This window comes from Pseudophryne corroboree, chromosome 5, assembly GCF_028390025.1.
Source record: "Pseudophryne corroboree isolate aPseCor3 chromosome 5, aPseCor3.hap2, whole genome shotgun sequence".
NCBI lineage: Eukaryota > Metazoa > Chordata > Amphibia > Anura > Myobatrachidae > Pseudophryne > Pseudophryne corroboree.
Window position 1 is genome coordinate 303,178,587 of NC_086448.1, and position 23,928 is coordinate 303,202,514.

At 49.2% G+C, this 23,928-nt stretch overlaps 1 protein-coding gene across 5 annotated transcripts in view; it reads left to right on the forward strand.

Moving 5' to 3' along the window:
- Nucleotides 1–16,225: 16,225 nt before the first annotated feature.
- TPK1 (thiamin pyrophosphokinase 1) overlaps nt 16,226–23,928 on the forward strand; it is a 1,127,731-nt gene continuing 1,120,028 nt past the window's right edge. For 4 of the 5 annotated variants that reach the window (XM_063922440.1, XM_063922443.1, XM_063922447.1 and 1 more), the window contains exon 1: nt 16,226–16,328. The gene's annotated coding sequence lies outside the window, so the exon portion shown is untranslated. Of the gene's footprint in view, nt 16,329–16,364; nt 16,460–23,928 lie in introns of those variants that run through there. The other variant, XM_063922442.1, reaches the window with a different exon arrangement.

The following is a 23,928-nucleotide window of genomic DNA, read 5'->3' on the forward strand; positions in this document are numbered from 1 at the left end:
GTTAAAAGTAAAAATAATACGTAAAGGAGTAATTTGTAAAACACGCACACGGCTTTGCCTAAAGATACAAGGAAAGATCTGTGTGGTGCTCGGTAGATAATTACAGTTAAAGATCATTTACATTGATATAAACGTGTTAGTTGTATTTCTGTGGACATATCTGGCCTGCGTACACGTGTCTCTAACAAGGGACAGAACGAGCGTACACGACGCAAGGGCCGACGCACGGAGCGTATATTACGCAACGAAGCATACGGATACGCCCACGTAATACAAATCACACGATAGTATTGTTTTAGTAGGCGATACGGAGGCAACGCGATAATAGCGCAAGTCAATCTCAGTGTCCTATATTTTAATCTAAAAGGAACCTTCTCTAGTTGCAACTCCTCTGGGACTAGACTGCGATACTGAATGAAAGGGATTTCTGTACAGAAACTAAAGTAAAGAGTATATGAGGTGAAAGAGTGTGTATATACATATAAGTTTCTCATTTTTGGTTGGAACCTAGAAGTCGAGTTCTCGTGAGGTACATCCGTGAAAGTGACGGCGCGTGGTGGCTTGGGAGGCATCCCTTGTTAAATATTGAAATAAGAGCATTAGAGTATAGCAGATTAGGAGGTCTACTGTAGACACAGACCAGGAGGTCACGGACCAGGAGGTCCAGAGACAGACCAGGAGGTCTAGGTACAGCAGACTAGGAAGTCCACTATAGATAGAGTCAAGAAGCACAACCACAGGAGGGTTGGTGCAGTACCCATATAGGCCATTACGCTCTGGCAGAAGGAATTCGCAGCCGTGATTTTCGATTCCACTGGTCGTTCCGCACATAAGATTAGTTGCTTATGTGCAGTACGATTGTACCACATGTAATTGTGTGCATTAGTTTGTAACTTGACCCAGTACCGTTTGCGTATGCTAGAGGGGTCATAAATGCTATTTGTACATTCTAACGTGATTTGTGTAATTTTTTTTATTTTAAGGGAGGTTCGCTGGTCACTCGGGAATTCTCTAACAACCGATACTTGCTGGGGACGGGTAACCTACTCCCACACGCCCCAGTAAATAAAGGTTTATAGGGGCCCTAGGTTGGGTACAGCAGCTCTGAGTCAGTGATTGAAGTACTGGCCAACAAGGGCGAGAAATGTGTGAAAGCACTCGGTTGAACTTTCACCGTTGGCCTACCGTGGACATCTTGGTTTTTGTAAGGGTTCGCTGAAGACCCTGATTTGAAGGTCAGAGGTAGTGAAAGCAACACCTGCAAAGATGGGGGCCAGTTGTTCAGGTAGGGGGCGAGCAACCTTGGTTCAGGTTGATTTAGTAAGCTGGCCAATAGGGTCGGCAAGGTATATCATGTGTGAGAAATACGGTTCACACACAGAGGTTTTGTGCGATGAATGGGAAAGAATGACTGTGCATGACGGGGAAAAGTTCCCACGGGTAGGCAGTTTTAGCCCCAAGGTGTTACAAAATCTAAGGAGAAGGATATGTCTCATTAAATCTGCAAAGAGACGGATCCGACATTATGATTGTTTACAGTTATGGCAACGAGAAGGTGAGAGACAAGGAGGATTAGCTTACACAGCTGACTCTCACTTTGGTAAGAAAAATATGGCAACAAGAGAGAAAGTGGTTACAGAGAATGGCACACTGGGGTATGATAAACATGCACTTAGCAACTGTATTATTGATGATAAGAATAATTGTAACAAATGTAACAATGATAAAAGTAAAACTGTTAAATGTACAACTGTTAACCCGTGCAAGTTGCACCCCATGTTAAACTTCCCTCAGGATTACCAGCAAGAAAGTGAGCCCAGCACGATGTCGGCACCTTTTCCAGCAGCCATCATACAAGACATCCAGGTGGACGCGACCAAATCGGTAAAGGCAGTAATCAAACCCCCTAACGGAGGGTCAGGTGAGGTCGTGTCAACAGGTACGTACGGTGTTATATATCACGCACAAACAAATGTACCTCATATTGTAGAGCCAACACAAGATGATGTAGTTGAATTTAATCCTGTCAGGGTGATCACAGTCCCCAATGGGAAGACTGACGCTCAGGGAATCATTCCCGCCAGGGACAGTGCAATGCGCCGTCCCTGGTCCCGGATGGAATCGAGAGCAATTATGTCTGAATTCCCTGATCCTAGGAAAGATCTAGTTGCATGTCAGAGGTTTATTAAAGAACTAGGAAACTCCACAGAACCCACCAACAAAGATTGGCGGACAGTGCTGAGGGCATGTTTGCCCTCCAGTGTTGACCCTGTGAAATTTATTACTGATTGTAAATTAGACACAGAAGTACCTCGTACGGAGGAACACAATCGGGAATGTATTAAGCAGATCAACCGACAGTTAGGAGTATATTTCCCAGCCGTTGTCGAGTGGAACAAAATCTTCTCCATAAGACAAAGAGGAGGAGAAAGTACTTCTAATTATTTCAATCAAGCACTACAAGTAATGGCTAGAGATACTGGGATCACGGACATTGAGAGAAATGCACAACATAGAGATATAGCGGTTAAGGTATTAATGGATGGTTTAAAGGAAGTGTTGAGAACAAGGGTACAAACCTCTCTACCTAACTGGAGAGGTATTTCGGTGGCTGCTATTGACCATGAATGGAACATCATAAGACACCTGGAGTCACAGGGCAGTAAGCAAATGACAATCAGTAGACAAGCCCTGACAACGAAGCCACACCAGCGTAAGCCCCAAACCCCTGTGAGAAATTAAAATATGATAGTTTGTTATCATTGTCACAAAGAGGGACATTTTGCAAGAGATTGTAGATCAAGAAATATACAAAAGTCATATCAACCCCCTAGACAACGACATGACCATGATATCAAAAGAAACAGGGAAGCACAGGGAGGTAAGAAGCCTCAGATCCCTGTGGGTAAGTCAAAGGTGATAAGATGGTATAATTGCCAGAAGGAAGGTCATTTTGCACGAAGTTGTAGGTTTAAAGATTCACAAAACGTAAATAAACCCCCTAAAAAAAAAACATGAGCAAAGTCATGATACACGAAATTGTAATCAGGAATCACCTAGGAAGAAGTTTGGGCCGCACCTGTAATATGCAGTCAGGAAAGTTGATCATTAGGACTGATAGTATACCTGAGGTTACAGTTAATGAAATTGGGAGGTCATTCCTTGAAGACACAGGGACGGCCGGGTAAACTTTGTAATTTATCTGTAAATGTTTCTTTTTCCCCATCTCTGACGTTCATCGGCAGAACTCAAACATCACATAGCTACTTGGTCTTTGCAGAAGTCTACCTAACCCCAGTGTGACCTACCGACATCGGTGTGTCCTAGCCAGGCACAAAAGGGTGGAGTGTGGAAATACTGGTGGGGGAGACTGCGCAAAGATACCAATGGATGTGTTGGTGTGACAGCCTGATGGTGAACGGAAGATCTGACAATGTTTTTTTTGTTCGTTGTTTTATGTAACATATATATGAATTGTTCTCTCTCTCGTTTGTTTTTTTGTTCTTTCTCTCTCTCTCTCATGTTCTCATGCTTTACAGATGGTATGTCACACATCAGTTAGACAAATGGTAATGCAAGATTTTTGCTCCTTACAGAAAGATCGCAGATTTGGAAGGAATATTGTATCACCAGAATGTTCGTTTGGAAGATTGAGAGACAACACCTTTGAGATGACGACAGAGCAAGAGGAACAAGAAGACTAGAAGACATCGTAACATTTTTCTTTCCCCTCAATTATTTTCTGTACCCCCATTACAAATTTCTCCTTTTCCTCCTGCAAGATGGACCCGCCCCAAGAGACTGTGATCCGGATTTTCCTGTTGACCCTGTTGTTGACCAGAGCAGTCTGTTTCGGTGAGAGTACCATGGAGGTCGAGAAAGGATCTGGAATGGGTTCTGATGACCAGGATGGAGGCGTAGTTTTCCAAAAGCAACATAATCACCGAGTAAAGGCGAGTATCAGAAAACGATCTGGTAGCATTGACAATAGAAGGAATTGTGAAGGATTGTTAGCTGAAGAGAACTGTATCTGTAGGCATTGTGACAATATAGTTGAGGATGGGTGCATCAAGAAATGTCAGTCCAGTTTTAATGTCCACATGGACCGGCATCCATTGAGTGACTATCACTCCTTAGTGGGTAAAGTATTAAACCAGACAGACTGTTGGGTATGCTCTCAAGTACCTCAAGGTCATAGCAAGTCAGGACTAGTACCATTCCCTTTAACTGTAGGAGAGGTACTTGAGTTAAGTGGTGGGAGGCCGGTGGACAAGAGGTTTAATATCTCTAGTCCTCCTAGTTTGAAGCTCCACCAGTATCATGTGGATAAGTCCTTAGTATGCTTTAACATTTCCAATCCCTGAAAGCCGGGAAATTGGGAAGTGTCATGGAGTAATCAAACCATGACATTTTCATATAGAGCCGATAGAATGCCCATAGACACAGAGCTTATACGCCAGATAGCCGACAGTGGAAAATATTTCCGGTATAGGTACACTCTAGGAAGTAGGATCATGCGAGTTGGAGAAGTATCACCAGGATACTGTGCACATATCGTACAACCAGATATGTGTACTAGACAGATGGGAGAATTAGGGTTAGGAGATTTCACATGGAAAATTTGTAACATGGTTATGTCATACTCCGTCCCATATGTTCTCCCCGATGATGCATATTTCATATGCGGGAGAAAGGCGTATAAGTGGCTTGCCCCAAACTCAGAGGGATTGTGTTACATTGGAAAAGTACTGCCTGAAGTAATGACTGTATCACATATCAAAATCAAAGACATTCACCGCGGTGCCCAAGCTCCTTATACTCACACTCATTACGAGCACGTCGTTAAACGGCACCTGATAGAAAGAACAGAGCATCCGGCCTCTGACCTGATCCATGAATCCACCGGGATTCAAGTCCTACTCGCGTTAGATATCACTCGTACCGCCAGAGGAGTGATAAATTATAGATATATATCTGCGCTAGCAAACTTGTTAGACAATATCACCGAAATGTATGACGACACGTTCAGGTACACTGGGAGAGAGTTACAAGCCTACAAAACAGAGCTGGTTCAGCATAGGATGATTCTCAATTATCTCACAGCAGTGACAGGCGGGTATTGTGTCACCCTAACAACTCAGTATGGAATAAAGTGCTGCACGTATATTACAAACAGCACTGAGGACCCGGCCGAGGTCATAGACCAAAAGATGGATGACATTTTGCAATTGAAGTGGGAGTTCCGAAGGAAACACAAACTCACACTCGCTGCTGTGGGTAATGAGCTGACCAGTTGGGTGTCATGGTTGAACCCACGAAATTGGTTCTCTGGTTTAGGAGAATGGGCCCAAGGTATTATAATGGATGTAGGGAAATTTCTCTTGTGTATTCTGGGAGTCGTCATATTGGTTGGTCTGATATTTAGATGCGTTCGGACTTTAACGAAGTGTAAAGGTAATACCAGAGTGATGAGTCTGAGGAGCGAGGACACTGTAATAACAACAACTAATTTGATTTATGACCCAACGATAGAGACAATGTTGTGATGAAAATGTGATTCCACGGTCCGTTTCTTTCACCCGTTTCTCCTTTGTTTTCCTCCAAGGTACAAAGACATCCGCTTGGAAGAAGAATTTGACAACCTCTTTTATACAGACCATTGATGAACTATGTCACAGACCCCCAATATCCCTAGTGACTTTAACTTTTTACGAAAGCCCAATACTTTAGAGACTGTAATTTTATGGACACTGGAAAAGCTTTTGTCGCCACCTATAGCAAAAGCACCGAGAGACATCAGACAACATGTACATCAAGACAAGACATCAGACAAGACCTCAATCAGCGACTGTTTATTTAAACTCACATAGTTTACGACTGCATTTATAAAGATTGTTTCTTATCTTCATCTCTACAACCTCCAGGTAGTATCTCACATAGTCGACAGGTGATTCTCACATATTAGCATTCACATGTCCCCCCCTCCCCTTCATGTATCATCAACTAAATGTGCTCCCCCATTTGTTGCAACCAAAAGCCGAAAAGAGCTCGGTAGAGTTTGACAGCCCATCCACAGACCCTTAATACGGGATAAGAAGGATTCAAATGTATACTTCGCAATACTTCGAAGCTTGATTTAAAACACGTACGGCACGATGATACATGACCCCTCAAACATGAATTTCATACACACATGCTTTTACTGTCTCACTAGGTCATACTTTTCCCACCTTCTCCTCTCCTCCCTTTACCCAATCATAAAAAGGTATTTACATGATGACATATATTTTTCTGTTTGTACTGTTTAGGAAGTGGCAGTTATTGGTGACTGCCAAAGGGTGGACTGTCAAAGTCGAAAAATATAGTGACCTATGATGCCTTGTACTAACCCCATGCGCTTGCCCGCTGCACGTGCACATTCTCTCCCGTGCGTGCGCATATTCGCAGTTGCGTGACGGCGCCTCCACGGTCGTGCGCTCAGGCGCGTGGTATGTGCATTTACGGTAGAGTTTGTGTGCGTCTGGCGGGCGACTCGATCGTTACATAGTTAATCCAAATAGTATATTTTATAGGTTATGGTCCCTTTAATAATATCTGTAAGTATGTTTAGTGTAACTGGTTCATGAACAAAGGAATTCCTCTTTGCATGATACGAAGGGTCAGACAGGGTCTGAACAGTGGTGTTTAGTACCTAACCAAAGAGTATTTTATTAGAAACATTCCGGTGTTGGTTAGGAGGAGATTGGTCGCTCCAGCGTATAGTTATGTTTAAAAGAAGTTTATGGACTTTAAAAGTATTTGCTGTTTTATTACACATGTGGTGTGAGTCCTGAGAATCCCTCCCAGCTGAGCATTTTGGAATAGTCACAACCCACCTGTTCAAACTAACCTATGACCTTTTGTTATAATGCGAAGACAGGTTTCTGTGTCCAATGAACAATAAGATTGAAGGGCCCTTTGTAGTGTACTGTACTTAGTGTATATAAGAACAAGCCAGGCTGGGCCAGCTCAGTCTACTCTCCACAAAAGGTTTTCATCATTGACTAACTAGAGAGCTGGTTCCAGGACTGCGCAGCGATCATTCCCCAGTGTGTAGGTTTTTCTCTGTGACCAACTTAATCTCTGTCTGTATTTTCCATACTCTCTCTCTCTCTCTCTCTCTCTGTTATTGTGTAGGATTAAGACGCTATTGTATATTTATGTCCAGTTATCCTGTTTAGGTGTTTCATGTTAGTGCTGTAGTGTATAAGCTGTAAACTGTATTTTTCCCATTTTACATAGCTAAATCTCGTTAGTAAAGGTGTTGGAACCTCAGCAAGGTGTCTGTGTTTCTCTAGCTAGTACAAAGGGTTTCTGAGTATCTCAATCACTCAAACAGCTTGCTTAAATATCCAGGTTAACCAGTGTTATATCATTGCAGTATATCAATACAAAGACTTACAGTATAATCAGGCTCTGTGTTTAAAGTTTATAAAGGTTATTATCTGTGTGTACGCTCGCTGTGTGTATTCCGTACACTCAGCGCAGCGTTTGTACGTGACTTGCGTGCCACGTGCGAGGTCTTTGTACGCAAATAGCGCATGAAGTGCATAGCACGTGCACGTGGTTTAGCGGCCATTACGGCTACACGGTATTAGTATATAGCTTGTGTTAAATTGTAGAAAACTGACTCTATCAGCCAACACCAACGAACTGAAGCTGCCAAAGGAAATCTTTACCGGAACTAATAGAGAATTATTAGAGGAGATTAACTGCAGACCCAAGTGAACCCCCTCACAATTCACTTGGTCAGAGCGTTTCCCGACTTGTTCGGGCAGTTACGTGCGATATGTCCCTTACCACCACAATACAAACAAAGACCAGAACTTAACCTTCTGGTTCTTTCCTCTGGGGACAGCCGGGAGAGACCCATTTGCATGGGCTCCTCGACGTCCTCAGGAAAAGTATATACACATGGATTAGGCCTAAAAGTTGTTCCTCTTTCAGCCCTCCGCTCTCGGAGACGACGATCTATTTTAATAGCGAGCTCCATGAGTTTGTCTAGAGTCTCAGGAGCGGGGTACTGAAGGAGACTGTCTTTAATCACTTCCGACAGACCGAGGCGAAACTGACTGCGCAGGGCCGGGTCATTCCAGCCACAGTCGTTCGACCAACGGCGAAATTCGGTACAATACACCTCTGCTGGATTTTTGCCTTGCTTAAGGGCACGCAGGTGACTCTCAGCTGATGCTTCTCTATCTATCTGGGTCGTCATATAAGAGGCCTAAGGATTTAAAAAAGGCATCTACTGATAACAAAGCAGCATCATCCGCTCTTAGCCCAAACGTCCAGGTCTGTGGATCACCTTGAAGTAGAGACATCACAATCCCGACCCGCTGAGACTCAGTACCAGAGGAACGGGGCCTTAAACGAAAATAAAGCTTACAACATTCCTTAAAATTAAAAAAATCCTTTCGGTTACCCAAAAAACGGTCAGGTAAATGCATCTTTGGTTCTGGAACCATACTCGGGGAGGCTCGCAAAAGATCTTCCTGCGATCTCACCCGAAGAGTAAGGTCCTGAACCATCTGAGTTAATTCCTGTATTTGGTTAACCAAAAGCAGACTGGGGTTTGGCCCTAAACCTGCCGGATTCATGAGGCCGAATTTCTAGGCCCACCAATACAACGGAAAAAATTAAACCCCCTTTTTTTTTTATGTGGGCCGGTGATAATGTTACGATCCTGATGCTCAGGACAGGGGAGATCTTATGTAGTGAGTCCTGAGCACCAAGACGGAATGCTGGGATTGGGAAATGGGAAGGAAATAGCCCCTAGCACCCTACCTCCGTTGTCTTACCCGTGTTATCAATTCACGCCTGAACGACTATGGTTTCTTCGGCCCAAGGCAGCCACGTTTGAAGGGCGGATTAGGTCTGCCCAACTCCGATGCCCCCTCAGGTCTTAAAGAGAGACAAGGCGTGAACTGAGACAGGGTAATAACAAGGGGACCTCTAACTGAAAGAACCACGCTAGGGGCTATAAACTACCTAAAAACTAAACGTATGTGCGGCACGCCGCCAAAGGAAAAGAACTACAAAGAAACCACTGTCCACTCCCCTACACGGCACCGCCGAGTTCCGGGGAGGACAGTGAAAGCGGAAACCTCCGCAAATGCACCAATTCACAGTAAAGTAAACACTAAGCGGCATAGGCCGCAACACGCGGCAGCAGCCGCTACTCACGAAACCGGGTGAGAACCCCAGATGACAAACAGGTTCGCATGGACTAGAAGGATTCCCAGGACCGGCTTCGGACCTCCAAAGTACCAAAGGGCAGGGAGCAAGATCCACCAAACACGGCTGACAGGAACAGAGTTCTGCAAGGCAGGAACAGCATACAAGAAGCTATCACCGGCGGGGCTGCAGTGTGCTGGCTCACATAAAAAGGCCCTGCTGGCCAATAACAGGATGGCCAGCAGGACCAGCCCCCAGACCCTAATTACTAGTTGCCGTGCAGCTGCCCTGCTGCACGAGCAACTTAATTAACTATTCTTAGCAACGGGGTACGCAGTCCACCTGTGGCGTCCCCGTTGCTATGCACCCGGCGGCCCAGCACGCACGGCGTCCTGCGTTGCCAGGGACCCGGCGGCTATCGTGCGCACAGCGTCCTGGCGTTGCTAGGCGCCGTGCGGGGGACAGGGAAGGAGAGAGGCGCGGCGGCCGTGACCGCTGCTCAGTCAGGGCACGACCGAAGACCGCCGCGCCTAACAGCTAAAGCCCTTTGCATTCCTATGGAGCTGACTGGAGAGCGAGGGCCGCTTGCCAGAGTTATCAACTAAAGGGTCCAGAGTCAAGTTAAAGTCCCCCATTAAGAGTAAAGCGCCCTTAGCCAATTGTTGTAACTTAGCGCAGAGTTTCCTGCAAAATGCTAGTTGCTTGGTGTTAGGAGCATAGCAAGAAACTAATGTCACCTCTTTATTTTCAAGAGTACCAACCAGAATTAGAATTCTCCCCTCAGGGTCGCAGTATTGCGAAGTGAGGGAAAAAGCGCCGTGCTGAGATATCAAGATTGCCACCCCCGCCTTCTTTGCTGGCCCGTTAGCCAAATAGCAATGGGGGAATCTCCCATTAGTAAACCGTGGAGGGGCAGATTTAGTAAAATGAGTCTCTTGGACTGCTATGATTTGAGCTTTAAGTTTATGAAAATAATTAAGCGCTAAACTCCTCATATGTAGGGAATTAAGACCCTTTGCATTTATAGAGACAATGTTAACCATATTGTAAAACTGTCGGGGATTGCTTAGCTATCAACAACCAACTGGCAGGTAGAAAGTGTGTGTAACATACCCGGACAAAAGGAGAGGAGAAGGGAAAGAAAGGACAGAAAAGATGAAGGATAACAGGGAGAAGAAACAGAACATTAACCCCTCGCGGGGGCACATTTGGACGCCTAACCATGGCGACTCAGAGTTAAACGATGGGGGGTAGTGGTCAATCCGCCCACACCCGAACCAAAATTAAACTAAATGTAGTTCCTCGGCACCTCATCTCTGGTCCCCCGACAGCCACCGGGATTAAAGGAAACTCAAGTAGAATTCCCAGCCAACAAAGAAATGTGGGTGGCAGTCGGGGCAGCAGAGACAGACAGTAAACAGTTAATCGGCGGTGAGGAGGCAACACTGAAAAACAATCTAATAGCACTCAAATATCACATAAACACCCTCCTCAAACAATCGCCAAGGAGCTGGTGCAACGTAGGAAATACGACATGACAAACCGATTAGAAAAACATGAAATCAATGCAAGTGTAGTAAATTGAACAATACTCAAAGTTCTACAGCCGAAGAGGCCCAGTCCCGCTGAAGGCCCCGTTTGGGAGAGGTGTGTGTAGGAGAACTTGCAGAGTTCCATGATGCTAGGATCTTTTTACCCTCCTCAACGTTCGTTATAACAACTGTGGAACCTTCTCGTGAGATGAGCAACTTAGTAGGAAATCCCCATCTGTATAGAATGTTCTCTTTACGTAGCATTGATGTGATGGGATAAAGAGAGCGCCGTTTCACTAAAGTAGCAGGGGACAAGTCTCCGAATATCTGAAGTGAGCCCAAAGCCTCCGACGCAGCATCCGAGGGTCTAGCAGCTTTAAAGATTGCCTCCTTCACATGGAAATAGTGTAACCTCATAAGGACATCCCTGGGGACACCATGCGGAGCGTTCCTGGCTTTAGGGAGCCTATGGATACGATCGATTAGGAAGTCCACGGAGCGGTACAAAGGAAGGAGTTTGCTGAAGAGGTCAACTGCAAAATCGTTTAAAGCGCTATTAGCGACAGCTTCCGGAACACCACGTAGCTTTATGTTATTACGTCTCGATCTGTCTTCTATATCCGAGAGTTTGTCCCTGAGCGCCGTGACCTAATTTTGGAGCAGTTCATGTGAAGAGATCAGGTCGTTGTGCGACGACACCACTTCACCCATTTTTGTTTCTAGGTGATCGGTGCTGCCACCAATCTCGTCAATAGATCTCTGGCATTCCTTCATAGTCGCTCTAAATTCTGCCGCGACTTCATCTTTAAATTGTGTTAGGAGATGCTTCATAGCGCCCACCGTAAGCGAGTCGCTGTCGTCAATGGAGCTGGTGTGTGCAGTGGCAGGGGCGGACGCATCTCTAAGTGGTGAGGGCACGAGAACAGCAGGCTTAGAGGCGCCACCCCGGGCATCGTTTGCTTTAGCGGCCTGAGGAGAAGGTTTAAAGAACGCCACCTGGGAAACAGTTTTAGCGGCCTTATATTTCTTGGGAGGCATTACAACGCTGAACGACAAAGGTAGAGGAACTGGAAGCAAGAGGCGTCTGGAATATCAATCGAGGAAGGATCCACAGAAAAGTCGAGTTGTCATATCATGTCATAGGAGCATTCGGGCGTAGGCGGAGTTATCTCAGAGCGGTCACATCATAATATCGCTGTCATTTAACCATGGGGACATCGCGGCCGTTCGTCTCGGCGGGTGCCGGGAAATCTGCGGTCCTATGAAGTCTGCAGAGCAATATGTATTATATATCCAGCACACTGTGTGAGAAATGTATGCTATTACATCCAGAGGCCACTAGATGGGGCAGTTACAGTAGAAGATAATAGTGCCAAGTAAAAGGCTATTTCTCCCCACACAAGTAAATGCACAAATCCCTCAACAGGGGCCCCAGAGTAAGAGCAGGGGGAGAACAGTGCCAGAGGGCCACCAGTCCTGGTGTAGCCCTAATCCAGAGACCCCCACAGTTATACAGGCACACTGCTACCTTAGATCCAGCTTCTCCAGTAGGAATAAAGATGGCCGCCGTGTCTCCCTGGGCTTCAGATCCACCTCTGTCCCCCGCTGCCAGGCGTCTCTCCGACCTGCTGCCTCAGGGGGTGTCCACCCTGGGGGTCAGGGGAAGGCTTCTGGATGATCCAGGGCGCGTGTGTGGGGTCCGTGCCGCTTCCCGGCACCGCGTTCCCGCCGTGGAGCTCAAATCGCGGGTGCCGGGAGTACGCGAGTCCCCGACTTCCGGGGGTGTATAGGCCGCAACCTGCGAGAGCAGTGAAAACTGCTCCCCGGCTCCGCGGCAGTCACAGCAGGGCTGAGGAGGCCTACAGGGAGGGAAGGGGAGCCTCCAGAGAGAGAATACAGGGGGTGAGCACTCAGAACAGAGTGTTAAAAAAACTCTGGAGAGAGGAGGCCAGCAGAGACACATCTGCTCTCTTCTCCAGCCAAGCCACGCCCCCGTTCCTAGAGTATTATTAACCTCAATAACATTAATTTGCAGTCATTTCGACTCAATATTGACCACCTCATAGCTCACAATATTGTTCGCCAACATAGGCCAAACGCTGGCAGGCCAAACTGTGTTTTACAGTGTTGGATGGATACAGTACCGGTTGTATACAGTGCAGGTCAGATACAGTATGTCCCGCACATTACATGTTGGATATAGTGCGGGTTGGATTCAGTGTTGGTTGGATACAGTGCAGGTTAGATACAGTGTGGGATACAGTGCGTTTGGATACAGTGAGAAATACAGTGTGGGCCGGAAACAGTGCGGTTCGGATACAATGCGGTATACATTGCAGGTTGTATACAGTGCAGGATACAGTGTGGGTTGAATACAGTGTGGGATGGATACAGTGAAGGATACAGTGCAGGGCGGATGTAATACACACACCAATAATTCACTTACTGTGACAAGGGGTGCCGGCAGTGTGGGGGTGCTGGAAATGTCTTCAGTAAGTGGTTGCCAGCCGTGTTAGTACTTCTAGGGTGCTGGCAGTGTCGGCAATGATGGTTGATCTCCTCAGTGCAGAATTGGCTGTGGTGTCGGTACTTCGGCTGTGTCGGCAGTGCAGGGGTGCCAGGGGTGTCCTCACTGCAGGGGTGCCATCAGTGTCCTTAGTGCGGGCTTGCCAGTGGTGTCGGTACTGCTGGGGTGCTGGTGGTGTCAGCAGTGCAGGAGTGGTGGCAGTGTCCTCAGTGCAAGGGAGCTGGCAGTGTAAGCAACGTGGGAGTGCTGGCGATGTCCTCAGTGTGAGGGGTGCTGGTGATGTCGGCAGTGTGGGGGTGCCGACTAAGTCAGTTATGCGGGGATGAAGGCTGTGTTGGAAGTATTCAGTGTGGGGGTGTCGGCAGTGCTGGAGTGCTGGTGGTGTCCTCAGTGTGGGGGTGCTGGCGGTGTCCTCAGTGTGGGGGTGTCGGCAGAGCAGGCGGTGGTGTCATTACCATGGTGCGGGTCGCCATCTTGCCTCATTAAGGTCTATGGGGACACGCTGATTGGCGAGAGCTGTGACAGATGGCTCTCTCAGCCAATCAACTGTCAGCGCATTGATTGGTGTCCAAGGCAATAACGCGGGATCTGACAGTGGGACTTCGTGGTTTCACCTTGGGTTGGGATCCGAGGCAGATCTGAGCCCTGGCTCGATTGCCTCGGATCCCGGAAGTTCGGAGTGGTAAGGATTTCATAAAATTATTTATATATAATTATCTTTCTTGATCCGCCATATTTCGAGGGCATAATATAGGATTAGAAAAAAGTAAAAAAAAAAAAAAAATTCACATTGCTCCACTCTGTCCACAGCTGCAGGGAGCTTCAGGGTTTGCCTAGCAGGTCTTCTGTATAGTTTACATTTTGGGCCTAATTCAGACCTGATCGCAGCAGCAAAATTTTTCTCTAATAGGCAAAACCATGTGCAGTGCAGTGGGGGCAGATATAACATGTGCAGAGAGAGTTTAAGGCCCTACACACTGGGTGATCTGACTGAAAGATATGAACGATCTCGTTCATTAATGAACGAGATACCGTTCATATCTTTCAGTGTGGAGGCACAAGCCATGAACGATGCGTGGCCCCGCGCTCGTTCATCGCTGGTGCCCCGTCGCTTGTGCATGCAGGCCAATATGGACGATCTCGTCCATATTTGCCTGCACTTCTATGGAGCCGGGTGACGGGGAAAGTGAAGAAACTTCCCCCCCGCCGCCGGGTCGCCCGTCGCCCGTATCCGCCGTCGGGCAGCTCGGCGGCGGATCGTTAAATGTGTAGGGCCCTTTAGATTTGGGTGGAGTGTGTTCAAACTACAATCTAAATTGCAGTGTACAAATAAAGCAGACAGTATTTATACTGCACAGAAACAAAATAACCCATCCAAATCTAACTCTCTCTGCACATGTTATACTGTATCTGCTCCACCTGCAGTGCACATGGTTTTGCCCATTAGAGAAAAATTTTGCTGCAATCGGGTCTGAATTAGGCCTTTTGATATCAGGTTGAAAACTTGAACAAGAGAGTAGTGGGATATATTTAAGCATGCTTGATTGATTGATTGATTGATTGATTGACTGAAGTCATTATTAAAATCTATAAGAAATGGTTTAAAAAATATTTCAACCAATTACAGCTCAGAGGAGAAAATATATATAAGAGTCTCATGATTCTGATGTATAGAACTTGGATGAAAGGAAGACAGTGAAACAGTGGCGTGCCTACAATGAGTGCAAGGGCCTGTCCTGCACACTATTACCCCTTTTCCACTGCCTCAATATTGACGGGTTAACCCAGGTCGCAGCTCAGGGTGCCTTTAAAAGCCAGATCACCGGCAGAACAGAAACACTGCACACGACTGCAGGGTGAAAAGGGCCGACCCGGGAATAACCCCGGTTGAAGGTGCAGTGGAAACAGGCTCCCAGGTCGAACCTGGGTTAGAACCGTGTTATAAAATGCAGGTTGGACCCAGGCTTTAGGTGGAGAAGTGGTATACTGTTCTCAGCAGATTCACCACAGTACCTGTGCCATAATGTGCACAAAATGCTGACTTCTGCATTAAGGCTCCTTGCAGTAAGCACCCAGCTGTTTGTCTCTGGCAGCACCTGCGGCATGGTGCCCTGGTTATGGAAACAGCAGTCGGCCGGTGCTGTGCTGCCGCGCTCTGGTAACAGCTCTAGTAATGTTAAACCGACGGCTCCTGACCCGTCATCCTCTCAGGCAGCACTCCCCCAGGAAGCACCCCCCCCACACTCCCCGTCTGTGCTTTTGTGCAGTCACCATGGGTCCCCAGCATTGACAGGCTCCATCTCCCACCACTGACGCCTCAACATATACAGCGCCGATGCTTTCGCACCCGGCAAGCAGCTCCCTGCCTGTGCAGCCTAGCTGCGCTGGCAGGCGGCTACCCACCGCATTCCGGGACGTAGTGGCTGAGTGTGATGTCACGCAACTGCTGCGGCCCGCCCCCGCAACAGTCCGGACACACCTATGTTGTTTGGACCGCACCCCGTCAACAGCGTTCCAACGCCATTGTCACGCACCCTCCCAACAAGCGCCTGCCTCTGCCCTGTCAATCAGGCAGAGGCGATCGCAGCCCTGAGATGCTGTTAGCATCTCACTGGGCCTCCCGGGGTGCGCACGCGCAGTAAAGGGCTTCAGACTGCAGCAGCGATCCAGACTGAATTACCCCCTTTACGCCGAAAAAAAAGGAAGAAGACAGTAATTTAACATTTATCTTCTTGTCCTCAAACACAGCTTATAAATAAAAACAAATGAGGGACCCTGTAACCTGTTATATAAGCGAGATGTCCAATCAACCGCAATTTTTTTTCTCTTTGACGTAAAAAAGATTAATTTGTGCCAAAGCCACAGTACAGCTCACAATGCTGTTCCATTAGGAATGCGCTTGTATTAGAAGGTGCACAGGGTGCTGCAGGCTATTTAGCAGAATTACGGTATGAGGAAGTAAGTGCAGTGTGACAGATCCTCCCTGTGGAAGACTGGCAGCTGTGGATGTGCTGGTGCTGCAGAAGCTGCTGTACACGTGTTATCTGTGCTGTCAGGTACACACTCACTGTTTCGTATACACACAGCAGGTGCTACTGTACATTTCCTCACTATAGTCTGCTATAGCTCTATGCACGTGACTGCTGGAGTCAGAAGGGACCGTCAGATGCTGTGTGCAGGGATTCCGGTAATTTGGGCACTGATCACGGCTCGCTAGTAGCTGCACATGTCAGTCTTTACCTTACTGCTTACAGTGGTGTTGCCGCTGATAAGCAACACAACAGAATCACAGGACCCATTTATTGTAGCAGTCTATATAGTTGGTAGCTGTTGTTTCTATGTTTATTAAATCTCAAATACTGTTGGGGAGATGTACTAAGCCTGAAAAGTGATAAATATCACTGTGATAAAGCACAAGCCAATCAGCTCCTAACTGTCATGTCACAGGCTGTGTTTGAAAAATGACAGTTACGAGCCGATTGGTTGGTACTTTATCACTGTGATATTAAGCCGTCCATTGATTTTATTAACGGCCTCGCCGTCCACCCCCTACCCCCTTTTCTCCCCAATAAACACTCAGACAACTGAATTGCGATTTAAAAGGCTATAAGTGGGTGGCGAGAAAGCAGTGCGTACCCCCGGCTACAGCCTCCATATTAATTTCTCCTAAATTAAACAACGGGGCGGAACCTAAGTCCCGCCCTTGCGCAAGTTAGCTGAGCGGTACCACTTCCCACCATTGGCATAGCACCGGCCCACCCTTAAGATGACGACCGTGTCGGCCCTTGAGGCCACGACAAACTCGCCGAGTATCTGGGGGAAGTGCCGGCCAACCGACGTTGCGCTACTACAGACTGCCGAGGAGCACTGCTTGCCTCGCCCGCTGGACCTCTTTTGCCAGACCATAATTAAAGACCGAATTGGCCTGACGGTGCCTCCACCGGACGTAAACTTAATTTCAAATTCCAGTTACTTCACCTTCGCCCTGGTGATAATGAAAACTCTGGACTGGCCTATCGGTGCCACCACCGAAAATAAAAACACAATTCAATTCCTAATTACCAGGGCCAATTGCCCTACCAACTGGGCGGGAGGGTGGGTGCCTTCTTGGATCCTTGATCAGCATGAAAGAGGGAGCCTGCCTGGCATTCCTGGTCTTTTGTACCTCCCAGGTAACTCTCCTCCCCTTTTTCCTATAGGATGCTGCTATGCTACCTGCTCTATCCCCCCCCCTCCCCTCCCCCTTTCTCCCCTCCCCTCCCCCTTTCTCCCCTCCCCCTTTCTCCCATTCCCTGCCCCAGGCTCCTCCTTTTAAAAAACCCAGGACGCTTATTTATTCTCGGGCCTAATTTGTCCCTCGAATTCTTTAAGCCGTCCATTGATTTTATTAACGGCCTCGCCGTCCACCCCCTACCCCCTTTTCTCCCCAATAAACACTCGGACAACTGAATTGCGATTTAAAAGGCTATAAGTGGGTGGCGAGAAAGCAGTGCGTACCCCCGGCTACAGCCTCCATATTAATTTCTCCTAAATTAAACAACGGGGCGGAACCTAAGTCCCGCCCTTGCGCAAGTTAGCTGAGCGGTACCACTTCCCACCATTGGCATAGCACCGGCCCACCCTTAAGATGACGACCGTGTCGGCCCTTGAGGCCACGACAAACTCGCCGAGTATCTGGGGGAAGTGCCGGCCAACCGACGTTGCGCTACTACAGACTGCCGAGGAGCACTGCTTGCCTCGCCCGCTGGACCTCTTTTGCCAGACCATAATTAAAGACCGAATTGGCCTGACGGTGCCTCCACCGGACGTAAACTTAATTTCAAATTCCAGTTACTTCACCTTCGCCCTGGTGATAATGAAAACTCTGGACTGGCCTATCGGTGCCACCACCGAAAATAAAAACACAATTCAATTCCAAATTACCAGGGCCAATTGCCCTACCAACTGGGCGGGAGGGTGGGTGCCTTCTTGGATCCTTGATCAGCATGAAAGAGGGAGCCTGCCTGGCATTCCTGGTCTTTTGTACCTCCCAGGTAACTCTCCTCCCCTTTTTCCTATAGGATGCTGCTATGCTACCTGCTCTATCCCCCCCCCCTCCCCTCCCCCTTTCTCCCATTCCCTGCCCCAGGCTCCTCCTTTTAAAAAACCCAGGACGCTTATTTATTCTCGGGCCTAATTTGTCCCTCGAATTCTTTAAGCCGTCCATTGATTTTATTAACGGCCTCGCCGTCCACCCCCTACCCCCTTTTCTCCCCAATAAACACTCGGACAACTGAATTGCGATTTAAAAGGCTATAAGTGGGTGGCGAGAAAGCAGTGCGTACCCCCGGCTACAGCCTCCATATTAATTTCTCCTAAATTAAACAACGGGGCGGAACCTAAGTCCCGCCCTTGCGCAAGTTAGCTGAGCGGTACCACTTCCCACCATTGGCATAGCACCGGCCCACCCTTAAGATGACGACCGTGTCGGCCCTTGAGGCCACGACAAACTCGCCGAGTATCTGGGGGAAGTGCCGGCCAACCGACGTTGCGCTACTACAGACTGCCGAGGAGCACTGCTTGCCGCCATAGCCTGGTTCCTAGAACCCAGGCCCGCCACCCGCTGCTACCTCCTGCCTCCCACTGACGCTTTCTGCTATGTCGCCCAAGAATAAAGCTAAGCCTTTCTCTGTCAGGTGTAACCCGTCTTGCCTGAACAGTCCTTCCTCTCCGAACCTCAACAACGGGTGCCTGGCGATTGTATCGCCTTCTCCCGTTAAGAGCCGGGCTACCGCCTTGTTCACCTTTCTTCTGACCCTTTCTAACCCCGGGCCCCCCTGTGCCCTTGGGACTATATCGGACCATGTGATCCCTGTATTAGGCCACCGGCCCTTCAGCCATTGTATGTCAGCTTGTATTGCCGTGATCAGCTCGCTCCCCTTGCTTTTTCCTAGATCGTTGCCCGCTAGGTGTATTACGACCCTCCCTGGTATCCCCTGTGCCTTCTCGTTCCTTAGCAGTGTGTCCCGTAGCCCGTTCCACCTCAAACCCCTGATGCCTATCCATTCCACCTCTGCCCCCCACTTTTGTGCTAAGCTCCCTGCTGATTTGTGTCTGCTGGCCCAGTAAATATACGAGTGGCCGACCATCCAGACTCTCTCGTCCTTCTTTTTCCCTCCTGAAAAGTAGAATTACACATATCCGTTACCCCCTGCTGTATGCGGACCTATGGTGCGAACTTTCGCGCGACCCATATGAAGGTGAAAACCACAAAACCTCTTTTTGTTTGAGGGCAAAATTGGAAAAAGTCCTTCATTCCCCCATTTTATGGCGGGCAGCTTAAGGCCTTGGGTTTCGCGAAAGACGCCGCGCTGCCTTCTAGTCTTGCTTTTCGGCGCGTAGGTATACCTTGTACGCTCCTGATTTCCACCTGCCTAGCTTTTTGATCTCGCTTGCCGGCAACCCCTCGGCCTCCGCACAAGTTGCCGCTCCTATCCTAAAGGAATGGGTACCGTACTGCCCCACGGGCAGCTGTAAGGCCCTCAGGCCTTTCCTGAATATGCTTTGGAACTGAAATTTAGTCAGGGGGGATCCGCTATCATGCACTAGCCACTGCGGCCAGGGCCCTTGCGGGTGTTTCCGCTCGTAATCGCTTGCTAGTGTCACTGCGCATGTGCTTTCCTCTTCCTGCCTGCCTATCGCTACCCAGCTCCCCCGGCCTAACTGATCTGTTTTTGACTTGTGTATCTTGCAGAGCACCCTATCTTTTTCCACCGCTACGTTGCCTGACAGTAGGCCCGAATCTTTTGAACTCTTGGAGCTTGCTACCAGCTCCCCTACCCTGAAAGCTCCGAAGAAGGCGAGGGAAAAAGCCAGGCGGAATAGCCCTGTTTCGTACTCGTCCGCTGCGATGCGACTGACTACTTCTATTAAGTTCTTAAGCATGGGGCGCCCTATGGGCCTCCTCTCCTTTTCCTATCCTGAACGCCTGCCATTCGCTGAAAGCCGCCTCGTACGTCCTCAGCGTCCGCGGTGCCACTGCCTTTCTTGCTAGCCTTGCTAGCCCGGCTTGATAATCTGCCAGATATAATCAGGACAGTGTAAACCCTCCGACCTGGCTTGTGGTGCGAGCGCCCTGAATCTACCCCACTGGAACCTGGAAAGCGCATCCGCAATCTCATTTTCCACCCCCGGGACGTGACGCGCTATGAAGTCTATGTTCTTTTGCAAGCAGCGCAGCACTAGGTGCCTCAGTAGCCTGAGCGCTTGTGGTGATTCCGCTTTTTGGTTGCTTATCGCTAGTACCACCCCTAAATTGTCGCACCATAATACTATGCTTTTGTTTGCCAACCTGTCTGCCCATAACTCCACCGCCACTATTATCGGGAAGAGCTCCAGCAGCAACATATTTTTTGTCCACCCGGCCTCTCGCCATGCCTCCGGCCAGGGCTGCGCACACCATTCCCCCCCCAAGTAAGCCCCGAAGCCGACTGCCCCAGAGGCGTCGGTGTACAACTGTAGCCCTGTGCTGTGCACCGGCTCGGGCAGCCATATTCGGACCCCATTGAATTCCTTTAGGAATTCCAACCATACCCGCATGTCACGCCTCAGCTCGCTTGATATGCGTATCTTATATCGCGCTTTCTTGACCCCGCAGGTCGCCTTCTCTAACCTGCGACAAAACACTTTGCCCATGGGAATGACCCTGCATGCAAAATTCAACAATCCTAATAGCGACTGCATCTGTTTAAGCGTGACTTTTTCCGCCCCTGCGCATTCTTGCAGCATGCCCTTCAGTTTTTCTATCTTCTCTACCGGTAGGCGGCACAGGCCAAGCTCCGTGTCGATCTCTATGCCTAGAAACGTTAGCCTCGGTGTGGGCCTCTCCGTCTTTTCTACTGCTATCGGGACCCCTAGCTGACTGAAAAGCGCCTGCGTCGAAAATAATAGCTCCTTGCACTCCTTGCTGCCCTTAGGGCCCATTAGCAGGAAGTCGTCTAAGTAATGCGTTACCCCGCTCGCGCCTGTCCCTGCCCTTACGCACCATTCTAGGAATGAGCTGAACCGCTCGAAGAAAGCGCATGAGATAGAGCAACCCATTGGTAAGCATTTGTCTATGTAGTATTGCTCCCCTAGCTTAAAACCCATGTACTTGAAGGAATTTGGGTGGAGTGGTAGCAGGCGAAACGCGGACTCGATATCCACTTTCGCTAGCAACGCCCCTTCGCCGCATCCCTGCACCATAGCTAGCGCCTGCTCGAACGATTGGTATGATACGCTACAAGCCTGGGGGTCTAGGGCATCGTTTATTGATTCGCCCTCTGGAAAAGATAGGTGCTGTATCAACCGGAACAAGCCTGGGGGGTGCGGCCTGCGACTGGCTGCGGGCTGGCTCGCCGGAGCCTGCTTCCGGGCCGCCGCGCGCCAGCCACGTATGGAGGGGTGACGCGGGCGGCGGTCCCGCCGATCCCGGCCGGGGCCCTCGGGTGGGAGCAGCGCGCTGTGAACCGAGCGCTGCCTGGTCCGCCTGGATGAGGCGCCGGGGGGGGGGGGGGGGCATTCCTCCTGGGTCTGGGCATTCTGCTGTGCTGGCGCTAGCTGACTGGGCTGCGTTTGGTATTTTGCGGTGAACTGTTTGGAGGGGGGCTTAGATTGTGGGCTGCAGTGTGGGTATAACTGAAGCGTAGGAGAGGGGGCTTAATAATAAAATTGTACTACTGCCTGGCATTCCTGGTCTTTTGTACCTCCCAGGTAACTCTCCTCCCCTTTTTCCTATAGGATGCTGCTATGCTACCTGCTCTATCCCCTCCCCCCCCCCCCCTCCCCTCCCCCTTTCTCCCATTCCCTGCCCCAGGCTCCTCCTTTTAAAAAACCCAGGACGCTTATTTATTCTCAGGCCTAATTTGTCCCTCGAATTCTTTTATCACTTTTCAGGCTTAGTACATCTGGCTCTGTAGCTTTAGGAGGTTATGCAGTCGTTATGTCTACATGGTCTGACTACTGACCTTCACATGATCAACATGGACATAATGTCGACAGACCATTTTAAGGTTAGGGTTTAAACATACTTGCCTACCTGACCCTCTCCATGAGGGAGAAAATGCTCTGTTCCTGGACTTTCCTGGTAATGTATGATTGCCATCACCTGTGGTGAGCTAGTTAATTGATAAGAAAGGTGTTTCACCACAGGTGATGGCAATCATACATTACCAGGAAAGTCCAGGAACAGAGCATTTTCTCTCTCATGGAGAGGGTCAGATAGGCAAGTATGGTTTAGGATGCTGGTAGACATGATTCACATGTCAACTTTCTGAATGTTGACATGCATGTGTCGACATACTGAATGTTGACAAGTTGTACCTCACCCCTTCAAGTGTCATAGGAGTAAAATGTACGGCTGCTGAGCTGCAAGTAGGGTTGTTAACCCACAGATGGCCATTCCTAGCTGCAGGCCACTGTTCACCACAGTATATAACTTAATGTGTGTGTGAGAGGTGCGGCTGCGGTGCGTGTGGTGCCTGCTGCCGTGCAGGTGTAGCTTCGGTACTCACCAGGCGCCGCTCTCTCTCACCTTCAGGTACCGGAACCTTCAACGGACCTGGCAATCTTCAATCGGATCCGGACACGGCGATTCCCTCTCGGAGCTGACCGACGACCGAGCTGAGGAGAGAATAGTTTACCTTAAAGGGGGTATCGACCCTTCTTCCACTGGAAGAGGGGATAACCCAGGGGTGACCGCGACCTTCACCGGTTGGGTGAATGGTCATCACCGGCACAAAGCCTCACCACCCAGATTTCACACACTCGCGCTCTCGCACGTAGTGTGATGAAAAGGATTCTCACGTCTGTGAGCAATCCCGATTCCGGCGCTCGGGGACAGACTAGGGACAAACGCACACAGATGTTACTCACCGTCAGTTTCGCACTGCGAACGTCTTCTTCTCTTACAGGTCCCTGTAAGGAGGTAAACAAACAAGCAAACAGCCGTGCAGGGCCTAATTCTTACCTAGTGGCACACCCTATACTAACTACAACGGCAGAGCCCTCAAACTAGCTCTGTGGGTGTGGTGCAACAAACTAAACACACTTAACGAGCTCACACTTTGCCCCGCGCGGTAACATACATCACGATACACAATGCAAGCGACGGTACGGTCCCTTTAGTTACCCGACTCAGAACACCCAGTAGTGGGGGCCGCACAGCTCACCCACCTACCGTACTCTATTCTTAGGGGCTCAGGCTGAGCGGGCCTGCCTACCTAACACCTCAGGGTGGCCTGGGCCTAGTGCCCAGTGCCACCTTTATTCACCTCGGGGGTCTTATTCACTGGGCCTAGCGCCCCCTAGCTGCACACAGGCCGGAGGCCTGACTTCACCCACGGGCCTAGCGCCCGCCTAACTTGTTGCCCGTTGGGTGACCTGGGCCTTGTGCCCAGGGTCACCTTAATATTCCCTAATTGGCCAAAATACACTAGGGCCTAACGCCCTCTAATGCCCCGCAGGCCTATTGCTTGATATGCCCCTCGGGCCTAGCGCCCGCCTAACCGTCCCACAGGCCGGTGGCCTGACTATCCTTATGGGCCTAGTGCCCAACTTGTGCCCCCAGGCCTAGTGCCTGCCTATCTTGGCCACGGGCCTGGAGGGCCCGACTACATGCCCCACGGGCCAGGAGGCCCG